We start from the raw sequence: 11,586 nt of genomic DNA, 5'->3' as shown, positions 1-11,586 counted from the left end.
ACTTCTGTATCCTTTAGATAAATACCTGGTGTGCAATTGTTGGTCATAGGGTAGTTCTACTTTTAATTCTTTGAGGAAACTCCTACTGTTTTCCAGAGTGGCTGCTGCACCAGTTTGCATTCCCTCTAGCAGTGCAAAAGGGTTCTTCTGTCTCTGCATCCTCACCAACATCTGTTGTTGCCTGAGTTGTTAATTTTAGCCATTCTGACTGGTATGAAGTGGTATCTCATTGTGGTTGTGATTTGTATTTACCTGATGGTGAGTGTTGTTGAGCATTTTTTCATGTGTCTGGTAGCCATCTGGATGTCTTCTTTGGATAAGTGTCTATTCATGTCTTTTGCCCATTTCTTCACTGGATTCTTTGTTTTTTGGGTGTGGAGTTTGGTAAGTTCTTTACAGGTTTTGGATACTAACCCTTTCTCTGGTATGTCATTTGCTAATATTTTCTCCCATTCCATTGGTTGTCTTTTAGTTTTGGTGATTGTTACCTTCACTGGGCAGAAACTTTTTGTTTTGATGAGGTCCCAATAGTTCATTTTTGCTTTTGTTTCCCTTGTGTCTGGAGACATGTCAAGTAAGAAGTTGCTGCAGCTGAGACCAAAGAGGTTGTTGCCTGTTTTCTCCTCTAGGGTTTTGATGGCTACCTGTCTTAGATTTAGGTCTTTCAACCATTTTGGATTTATTTTTGTGTATGGTGTAAGAAAGTGGTCCAGGTTTATTCTCCTGCATGTCTCTGGCCAGTTTTCCAAACATCATTTGCTGAAGAGATTTTTATCCACTGGACGTTTTTCCATGCTTTGTCAAAGATTAGTTGGCCATACATTTGTGGGTTCATTATTGGGTTGTCTATTCCATTCCATTGGTCTATGTGTCTGTTTTTGTGCCAGTCCATAGTGTCTTGGTGATTACAGCTTTGTAATACAGCTTGAAGTCCTGGATTGTGATACCTCCAGATTTGGTTTTCTGTTTAGGAGTTTTTTGGCTATTTGGGTCTTTTCTGATTCCATACAAGTTTTAAGATTGTTTTTTCTAGCTCTGTGAAGAATACTGGCATTATTTTGATAGGGATTACATTGAATATGTAGATTGCTTTGGGTACTATCGAGATTTTAACAATATTTTTTCTTCCAATCCATGAGCATGGAATGTTTTTCCATTTTTTGGTGTCTTCTTCAATTTTTTAAATAAGTTTTCTATAGTTTTCAGTGTATAGATTTTTCACGTCTTTGGTTAGGTTTATTCCTAGGTGTTTTATGGTTTTTGGTGCAATTGTAAATGGGATCAATTTCTTGATTTCTCTTTCTGCTGCTTCCTTATTGGTGTATAGAAATGCCACAGATTTCTGTACATTGATTTTATATGCTGTGACTTTGCTGAATTCACGTATCAGTTATAGAAGTTTTTTGGTGGAGTCTTCTGGGTTTTCCACATAGAGTATCATGTCTTCTGCAAGAGTGACAGTTTGACTTCCTTCTTGGTGATTTGGGTACCTATTATTTGTGTTGTCTGATTGCTGAAGCTCAGACTTCCAACACTATGTTGAATAACTGTGACAAGAGTGGACATCCCGGTTTTGTTCCTGACCTTAGGGGGAAAGCTCTCAGTTTTTCCCCATTGAGGATGATATTAGCAGTGGGTCTTTTGTATATGGTTTTTATGATCTTTAGGTATGATCCTTCTATCCCTACTTTCTTGAGGGTTTTTATCAAGAAAGGATACTGTATTTTGTTAAATGCTTTCTCTGCATCTATTGAGAAGATAATATGGTTCTTATCCTTTCTTTTATTTATGTAATGTATCACATTGATTGATTTTCAGATATCGAACTATCCCTGTATCCCAGGACTAAATCTCACTTGATTGTGGTGAATAATTCTCTTAATGTATTTTTGGATCTGGGTGGCTAGTATCTTGTTGAGAATTTTTGCATCCATATTCATCAGGGAAATTGGTCTGTAGTTCCCCTTTTTAGTGGGGTTTTTGTCTGGTTTTGGAATCAAAGTAATGTGGTCTTGTAAAATGAATTTGGAAGTTTTCCTTCCATTTCTATTTTTTAGAACAGCTTCAAAAGAATAAGCATCAACTCTTCTTTAAATGTCTGGTAGAATTCTCAAAGGAAACCATCTGGCCCAGGAGTCTCATTTATTGGGAGATTTTTGATTACGGATTCAATTTCTTTACTGGTTATGGATCTATTCAAATTTTCTGTTTCTTTCTGTTTCAGTTTTGGTAGTTTTTATGCCTCTAGGAATCTGTCCATTTCTTCCAGATTGCCCAATTTGTTGGCTTATAATGGCTCCTAATATTCTTTTATTATTGTTTGTATTTCTGCAGTGTTACTTGTGATCTTTCCTTTTTCCTTTATGATTTTATTTATTTGTGTCCTTTTTCTTTTTGATCAATCTGGCTAAGGGTTTATCAATTTTGTTAATTCTTTCAAAGACCCAGCCCCTGGTTTCATTGATCTGTTCTACTGTTTTTTGTTTGTTTATTTGTTTTTTAGATATTATTGATTTCTGTTCTAATCTTTATTATCTCCCATCTTCTTCTGGTTTTAGGCTTAATTTTCTGTTATTTTTCTAGCTCTTTTAGGTGTAAGGTTAGGTTGTGCATTTGAGACCTTTCTTCCTTCTTTAGGAAGGCCTGGATTGCTATGTACTTCCTTCTTATGACAGCCTTTGCTGCATCCCAGAGGTTTTGGGCTGTTGTGTTTTTATTTTCATTGGCTTCTATGTACTTTTTAATTTCCTCTTTAATTTTTTAATTAACTCATTCATTCCTTAGTAGGATGTTCTTTAATCTCAGAGTATTCATGGACTTTCCAATTTTATTCTTGTGGCTGATTAAAAAAAAAATAATGTTTATTTATTTTTGACAGAGTTTGAGCAGGGGAGGAACAGAGAAAGTGAGGGAGACACAGAATCTGAAGTGGGCTTCAGGCTCTGAGTTATCAGCTCAGAGCCTGATGCTGGGCTCAAACCAATGAACCATGAGCTGAAGTCTGACGCTTAACTGACTGAGCCACTCAGGCACCCATTCTTGTGGTTGATTTTGAGTTTCGTAGCATTGTGGTCTGAAAATATTCAAGGTTTGATCTTGATCTTTTTGTACTTGTTGAGGGCTGATCTGGGCTGGTCCCAGATCTCTTCTGGAGAATGTTACATGTGCACTTTAATAGAATATGTATTCTGCTGCTTTAGGATGCAATGTTCTGAATACCTCTGTTAAGTCCATCTATTCTAATGTCATTCAAAGCCACCGTTTCCTTGTTGATTTTCTGTTTACATGATCTGTCCATTGCTATAATTAGGGTATTAAAGTCCCCTACTATTAAGGTACTATTATCTATGAGTTTCTTTGTGTTTGTGATTAATCAATTTATATATTTGGGTGCTTTCACTCACATTGGGGGCATAAATGTTTGTAATCGTCAGATATCTTGATGGATAGACCCCTTAATTATAATATAATGCCCTTCTTTGTCTCTTGTTACAGTCTTTATTTTAAAATCTAGATTGTCTGATATAAATATGGCTACTCCAGCTTTCTTTTGGCGACCATTAGCATGATAGATGGTTCTCCATCCCTTTACTTTCAATCTTTAGGTGTCTTTATATCTAAAACGGGTCTCTTGTAAGCAGCATACAGATGGGTCTTGTTTTCTTACCCACTATGATACTCTATGTCTTTTGATTATAGCGTTTCGTCCATTGACATTTAGAGTGAGTACTGAAAGATATGAATTTAGTGCCACTGTGTTGCCTGTAGAGATGGAGTTTCTGGTCATGTCCTTTCTAGTCTTGTTGCTTTGGTCTTTTTTATTTTGTTTCATCTTTTCTCCACTTTCTCAAAGTGTGCCCCTTAAAATCTCTTGCAGGGCTGGTTTAGTGGTCACTAACTCCTTTAGTTTTCATTTGTTTGGGAAACTCTTTATCTCTCCTTCTGTTTTGAATGACAGCCTTGCTGGATAAAGATTTCTTGGCTGCATATTTTTTCAATTCACTATGTTGTATATATCCTGCCACTCCCTCCTGGCCTGCCAAGTTTCTGTGGATAGGTCTGCTGCAAACCTGATCTGTCTTCCCTTATAGGTTAAGGACTTTTTTTTCCCTTGCTGCTTTCATATTTTTTTCCTTGTCTGTGTATTTTGTGAATTTGACTATGATATGCCTCAGTGATGGTCAGTTTTTGTTGATTCAAATGGGAGTTCTCTGTGTTTCTTAGATTTTGATACCTGTGTCATTCACCAAATTAGAAAAGTTTTTGGTATAATTTGCTCACATAAGCCTTCTGCCCCTTTTTCTCTCTCTGCATCTTCTGGGACTCCTATGATTTGGGTATAACTGCTTTAAAAATTTTTTTTAACATTTATTTATTATTGAGAGAGAGAGAGCATGAGAATGGGAAGGGCATAGAGAGGAGGAGACATGGAATCAGAAGGAGGCTCCAGGCTCCAGGCTCTGAGTTGTCAGCACAGAGCCCAATGCGGGGCTCAAACTCACAAACCATGAGATCATGACCTGAGCCAAAGTCAGACACTTAACCGACTGAGCCACCCAGGCACCCCATGGATATTACTCCTTTTTAATAAGTCACTGAGTTCTCTAAATCTGGTATCATGCTCTTTTTCCTGTTTCGGTTTTTTGTTTTTTTTGTTTTTTGTTTTTTTTTTTACCTGTTTCATTGTTCTCCATAATTTTGTCTTCTTTATTGCTCATGTGCTGCTCTACTTTGTCCATCCTGGCCACCGTGGCATCCATTCAAGATTGCATCTCAGTTATAAAATTTTAAATTTTATCCTGACTAAATTTTACTTCTTTTATCTCCACAGAAAGAGATTCTATGCTTTACTCAACCCCAGATAGTATTCTTATTATCGTGGTTCTAAATTTTAGTTCAGGAATCTTGCTTATATCTCTGTTGATTAAGCCCCTGGCTGTCATTTCTTCCTGAAATGAATTAACCTTCATTTTGTCCTTTTGGAGGAAGAAAAAAAATTAAATTAAAAATGAAAATTAAAAATTAGAAAGCAAACAAAAAATCAAATAAAGGAAGCTAGATCATAGGCGTGTTTTGGTCTGTTTGTTGTAAGAAAAAAGGGAAAGAAAGAAAAGAAAAAAAAAACAAAGGCAAGAATAAATTTCAAAATTAAAACAAATTATGTAATAAATTAGAATAAAATGAAATATAGAAAGTGAAATAGAATTAAAAAATTGCAAAAAAATAAACATAGCAAAAAGATTTAAAAAATTTAAAAAAAATTTAAAAAGAAAAATACAATTTTATCTTTCTGTATACAAGAAAAAGAAAGAAGGGACAAAAAAATAATTTAAAGACATAAGCAAAACAAAACAAAATAAAAGAATAAATGAACCAGCAAACAAATGAAACCCAAATGAGGTTATATCCAGTTTCCCCTAGAACTCAAACTATGAAGCACTCTATAGTCCATACACTAAGTAGGCAGAGAGACGTGTGCTGTTCTCCTAGGGGATGTGCTTGCAGCACATGGTTGGGTAGGGTTTGGTGTAGCGGCTTGGTTCTCCACTTGGTGGCACTGCTTAGCGTACTGGGGTGGATCAGTGTGGCGCACATGCACGTGCACATGTGTGCGTGTGTGTGGGAGAGGTGGAAAAGGTTCTACCTGGCTCCCTAGTCTCTGGCATAGGAATGTTGCCCTCTCACTCACCTGTAATCAAGCACCCCTCCTTTGTCTCAGGCCTTTGTCTACTCCCTGCCTCTACCCTGTCCATGTTCAAGCCACCAGCCAGCCAGGTGGCACCTCCCTCCAGAGTTTTATCTCAGATGGGGTTGTGTTTCAAAACCCCTCACTTCAGAGAACCCTGCAGAGTAGGGGAACCATGACACACTCTATCAATAATTTACTCAGTGTCCTTCAGTAGTTTGCCAATGATCTCCTTGAGAAGCTTCCAGTTTTTATTACTGCCCATTCCCTAAAGTCATGTATATAAATTGTCCTGTCATCTCACTAGGGTCACTAACTTCCGTTGGAGTTACCTATTGCTTTGTAACAAAACAGTCCAATACTTAGTGACCTAAAAAAGAAACATTTTGTCTCTCAGGGTTCTGTGAATAAACTGGGTTCTGCAGGGAAGTTCTTGCTTGGGTCACCAATGTGTTTTGATGCCAAATGGCAGTGAGTGCTAAGAGGGGTGAAAAGTGGTGCAGCTGCTGTGGAAAACAGTGTGGTCATTCTTCAAAAAGTAAACATTGTATCCATGTAATCCACAGCAATTCTACTTTTGGGGTTACACCCAAGTGAATCGAAAGCAGAGGCTATAACACATATTTGTACACCTATGTTCATAGCATTATTCACAATAGCCAAAAACTAGAAGCAACCTAAATGTCCATCAGTGGATGAAAAGATAAACTAAATATAGTAAGCATTGAAAGTGGAATTCAGCTTTAAAAAGGATGAAATTTGAACTCATGCTACAATATTTATGAATCTGAAGACATTATGCTAAGTAAAACAACCAAGATGTATACGGACCAATATTGTATTGTTCCTCTTCACAAGGACACATGTTGTAGGGTTCCACTTAGATAAGGTACCTTATGTAGTCAAATTCATAGAAACAGAAAATAAAATAGTGGAACCAGGGACTGGTTTCCAGGGACTGAGGGAGGGAGGGTGGGAGGGAGGGTTAAGAAGTTAGAGTTTAATGGCTACAAAATTTCAGTTTAAGAAAACAAAACATTTCTGGAGATGGATTGTGATGATGGTCAGGCAACAATGTTAATGTACTCAATGGCACTGAATTGCACACTTAAAAATGGTTAAAATGTTAAAATTTGTGTATATTTTACCACACAGACACACACACAAACTGGAAACATGTTATGCCTATATGTTGTCACATGAAAAGGTATTCAAATCATGTAGCTAAGCAAATACTTAAAGCAGATAACAACCTATATTTCAGAAAGTGATACGTATGAAAATGCATGGGAGGTACTAAACTGGTGGGAGAAGAGAGGTGAGATTTTGCATTTATATTTGCTGACACATTTTTCTCTATTTCGGTGTCACAGTTTGAATCTCTTAATGATAAAGTAGTCCTATATTATTCTTACAATTAAAAAGAAAAATGAAAACAAACAAATCACTATAATATAAAATACTTTCTTACAAACACACATAATAACAATGAAATTTTAAAAATCCTACAACTGCAGGAAAAGGAAAATAAAACAGTGTTTCAGGAAATTTAATCACATTTATTTTTATACTTTCAGGAGGATGGGCACATTTCCCTTTCTAATTTTCACAAAAGATGACTATTAAAATTAATGGTCAAGTGATCAAGAAATATTGATATGAAACTTCTTTTTGAAACATCCTCATGCATGACCTTCCTGTTAGACCCAGAAATTATTTCTCTGGAAACTGGAAAAGGGAAAAAAAAGCCAAACCAACCAACCAGACAAACAAACCAGCAAAAACCAAACACTAGAAATGAGAGCCTGGAGGCAAAAACCAGGAAATGCTAGGGACTTTACTGTCATATGAATCATGGAACACAACATACAAGGGGACTTCAATATCAAATCAACTTTTGTAGTTACAATTGTCTTCATCTTGTGTTTGCTGATCTCAGTGAAGTAAGTTTAACACTGAAAGGAACTAATACTCTTAACTATGCCAAATTGTTCTAAACTAAGGTCCTTTAAAAACAAAGATGTGAGCCTTTGATCTATTTGGATCAGTGTGTCTGAGTATCTTGTTGATCCTACTTAACGCTGTTTAATCTGAGGACATAGTTCTGTCGACTGGTCTTACATTCCTGCCAAATGCATCCGATACATTTCTCTCCTTAGAGAAGCTCTCTAAAGAACCCCTGCTTCCAAACAATCAGGAAAACTTAAAGGCTCTTACCTAATGTTTCTGCAGTGGTGGTATCAGGGGTGGGGGAGGTTCTGCCAAAAACTGCTCCTAGGTTTTTGTAGTCTGTATCCCACTAATCTTTGTATCAAAGAGCTGGTGTTCTATTACAAAGCTGCATATAGAAACATAGACATTTAGTTATTTCATGAACTATGGTAACTTTAAGAACATAAAAGTGTGCATTAACGCTTTGGACTTGCCTGCTATTTGCTTGCTTGCTTGATTGATTGACTGCAGAGGAGGGGCAGAGGGAGAGTGTGAACCTAAGCAGGCTCCATGCACAGTGCAGAGTCTGATGAAGGGCTCGGTCTCAGCGATACGAGATTGTGACCTGAGTGGAAATCAAGAGCGGGATGCTTAACCAACTAAGGTACCCAGTCACCCCAGGCTGTTTATATTATTGCAATTTATGTTATTTTAATAGCAACCCTGTCCCCAGATAACAATAATGATGCATTCTAAAAGTATCAAACATACTACAACTGAAAGCTACTTTCTGAGGGAACAAGAATTTCATAAGTTTATTTTCCCTGAAGATGTCACCTGATTCTCTTTGAAATGGTTCTAACTGGTTAAAAGAGTGATATATATTGATTAGGAAAAATTTGAAGTAGGTGGGGGAGCAAGCCAGTAATCAAGTATTACATATGCCTTGGAATTTCAGCCTCCAACAGTTTAATTCTATGAATAACTAGAGTCAGTTACACTTTTTCACCTGCAGACATTTCAACAAAAAGAATTCCATTTTTAAAACTATACGTAATGCTTATTAAAAATCCTCAAATGTGAGTTACTAAAAGAAAGTTTATGGTGTAGGAAAGGTAGCTATAAAAGTTTGAAAAGAAATCATAAAAGTTAGGACGAGTTTTATTTTGTTTTTATTCTTTTTCAAGGTGCAAACAGGGTTCAAATCATTGCATAGAGATTCACCTTTTTAAAAAATTTATTTGAGACAGAGAATGAATGGTAGAGGGGCAGAGAGAGAGGGGGACAGAGGATCCGAAGCAGCCTCTGTGCTGACAGCAGAGAGCCCAATGGGGCTAGAACTCACAAACCACGAGATCATGACCTGAGCCGAAGTCAGATGCTTAACTGACTGAGCCACCCAGGTGCCCCTAGGAGATTTTAAAAAAGCAGTTTACAGTGTGTGAGCAGTTGTTCCTCTGTCTACTTTAGTCCCAAATGCTTTAAGTAAATCCTGTTTGGTGGAGAGTAATTAGAATGAGTTACCTCGTTAGTGGTTAGTTCAGAACTAAGCAGTGACCCAATTTTAGCTTTTGGAAAACATTATGTCACCCTTAAAGAAGAAATGAAATCAGAGGAAGGAAACATTTTCTATATTTGGGCATGATATGTGGGAATGTAGCAGCTAAACTCTCCTCTGACCATAAAAGGAGATGGCATTATGGAAGATGGTAAAGGGACAAAGCAGGCAGTATTTGAAGACACCTTTGAATCACTGAATTGACCAAACCCTGCTCTACTTAGGAATATCCTGGTTTTTTTTTTTTTTTTTTTTTGATACAATACACTTATTATTTGCATTTTCTGTTATAGATGAAATGATTCTAATAGGTACATTAATAGGCCAACCTTTATCAAAAAAGTGACTGTAAATTAGAATCACTTGGAGCATTTAAAAAAAAAAAAAGCAATGCCCAAGCTGCACGTAACACAAGGTAAATCACAATCTCCAGGCATCAGTAATTTCATAATTCTTCCACTTGACTCCAAGGTTTCGGCCAAAATTGAGGGTCACTGAACAGACAGGTAAGTTTTCTCTGCAGTTTTATATGCCTCTTTCTTTGACTGCCTCCTATTGATGAATAACAGTACTGATTTTGGGGTCCGTGTAAATATTTATTAATATTCTCTGGAAATTAGAGGAGCTGGCTGCCCTTTATTTTTGGCAAAGCCACTTTACTTTTATCCCACTTCCTCCATTGATAGACACTTTTTGCTGGTTTTCCTTCTGGCAACATTATAATGGACAGTGTTTACTTTCTTAAGAAAATAGTTATTTAAGCTTTTATTAAATGGCACATCATTTCTGACAGATGTTGTATATTCATTGGGAGAAGGAAGGACCAAAACAACACTGGAAATTTGTTCATTAGGAAATAATTGACTTTATCATTTGACAATGATAATTATCCTAAGGGCCTTGGGTCCATGTCAGCTTTTGTAACATGGAGATTTGCATGAGTTCCACAGGAGGAAAAACCCTGCTCTTACCATTTCAGAAACTTAAAATACGGTACCTCTACTCTACCTTTTATGGCAATCTAATCCCTGCTTTCTAGGAAGAGCCCAAATAATTGACTAATTGATAGGTTTCTTTTTTTTTTTTTTAAATTAATGTTTATTTGTTTTTGAGAGAGAGAGAGACAGAACATGAGTCGGGGAGGGGCAGAGAGAGGGATGCAGAGTCCAAAGCAGCCTCCAGGCTCCGAGCTGTCAGCACAGATCCCAATGTGGGGCTCGAACTCATGAATTGTGAGATCATGACCTGAGCCAAAGTCAGAGGCTTACCCGACTGAGCCACTCAGGCTCCCCAATTTACTTACAGTTTTTTTTTCCTTCTTTAGAACTGTTACTTATTTATATTTTCATTGTCGATTCAATAAGACTTTTGGAAGGAGTGCTATGAGATGTGTTATGTTTATGTTTGAGTCATTTCATGTTTCGTTGTATATTATAAAACTAGAACTATAACAGTAATTTTGATTTTACCAATAATAAGCTGTTTATTTGTAACAAATATAACTAAAACTGTAATAATAATTGTATATACATATTGTGTATATATATGTGTGTGTGTGTGTGTGTGTGTGTGTGAATATACTATATATAAAGTAGGTAACTTGATAAGATTCTAGCTAGAGATTCCCCCCCCCCCCCCCCGCCATGAGGATTCTCTCCATTTCTCCAGGCAAGTTATTTTCCCAAACACCACTTGGGCAGATATGCCTTGGTTCTTCTGGCTACTTTAACACTCAGATTATTTTATGCTAAGACGTAAAGTCCCAGTAGGCTACTTGATGTGTATTTACTTTACAGTGGCCCAAACCCTATGAATATAGAACTGGAGCATCTCTGCAGATGCTTTTGGGTGTGTACAGAAGCAACTAGGATTGAAACCAGGTCTGCGTATTCATTTTTCTGTTTCTCCTTGCTCAAAGTCAGACACAGAGTGTGGATGTGCCTGGCCTCCTTCATGGGGAGAGAAGTTATACAAAGCCAAATAGACGCTGACTAGGCCGTGCCTCTCTGTTTGCTAGTACTGTGCATGCGTGGTGCTTTTCTGGGGGCAGCTGGCCAAGAGGTTGACCACAGTAAAGGAAGAGTTTCCAAGTGTACTTCTTTACATCTGCTTTCCAAGCTGGACCCTGAGCTCCTCCAAACTGGGAGTTAGAGGATTCTTTTCAGGGTTATTTTATTAAATTTCCATGGTTCAATATTATTTTTGATGGGGGCATATTCTGTAGTAAGTCTTGGTGTCTGTCTTTAATATGCACAGGCCAGCAGAAATCATTAAAACTGTACATTGTGAGAGGCATATGCAGGAATTTTCCTACTTTAATGTTCTTCAGTAACTTACATTGTTATTTGAGAGCACAAAAATTAGATATCTGGGCAAGTTTTTAATGAATATTTATGGTGTACTTGTGGTC

This window comes from Panthera leo, chromosome B1, assembly GCF_018350215.1.
Source record: "Panthera leo isolate Ple1 chromosome B1, P.leo_Ple1_pat1.1, whole genome shotgun sequence".
Classification (NCBI taxonomy): domain Eukaryota; kingdom Metazoa; phylum Chordata; class Mammalia; order Carnivora; family Felidae; genus Panthera; species Panthera leo.
This window is presented reverse-complemented; position numbering follows the sequence as displayed.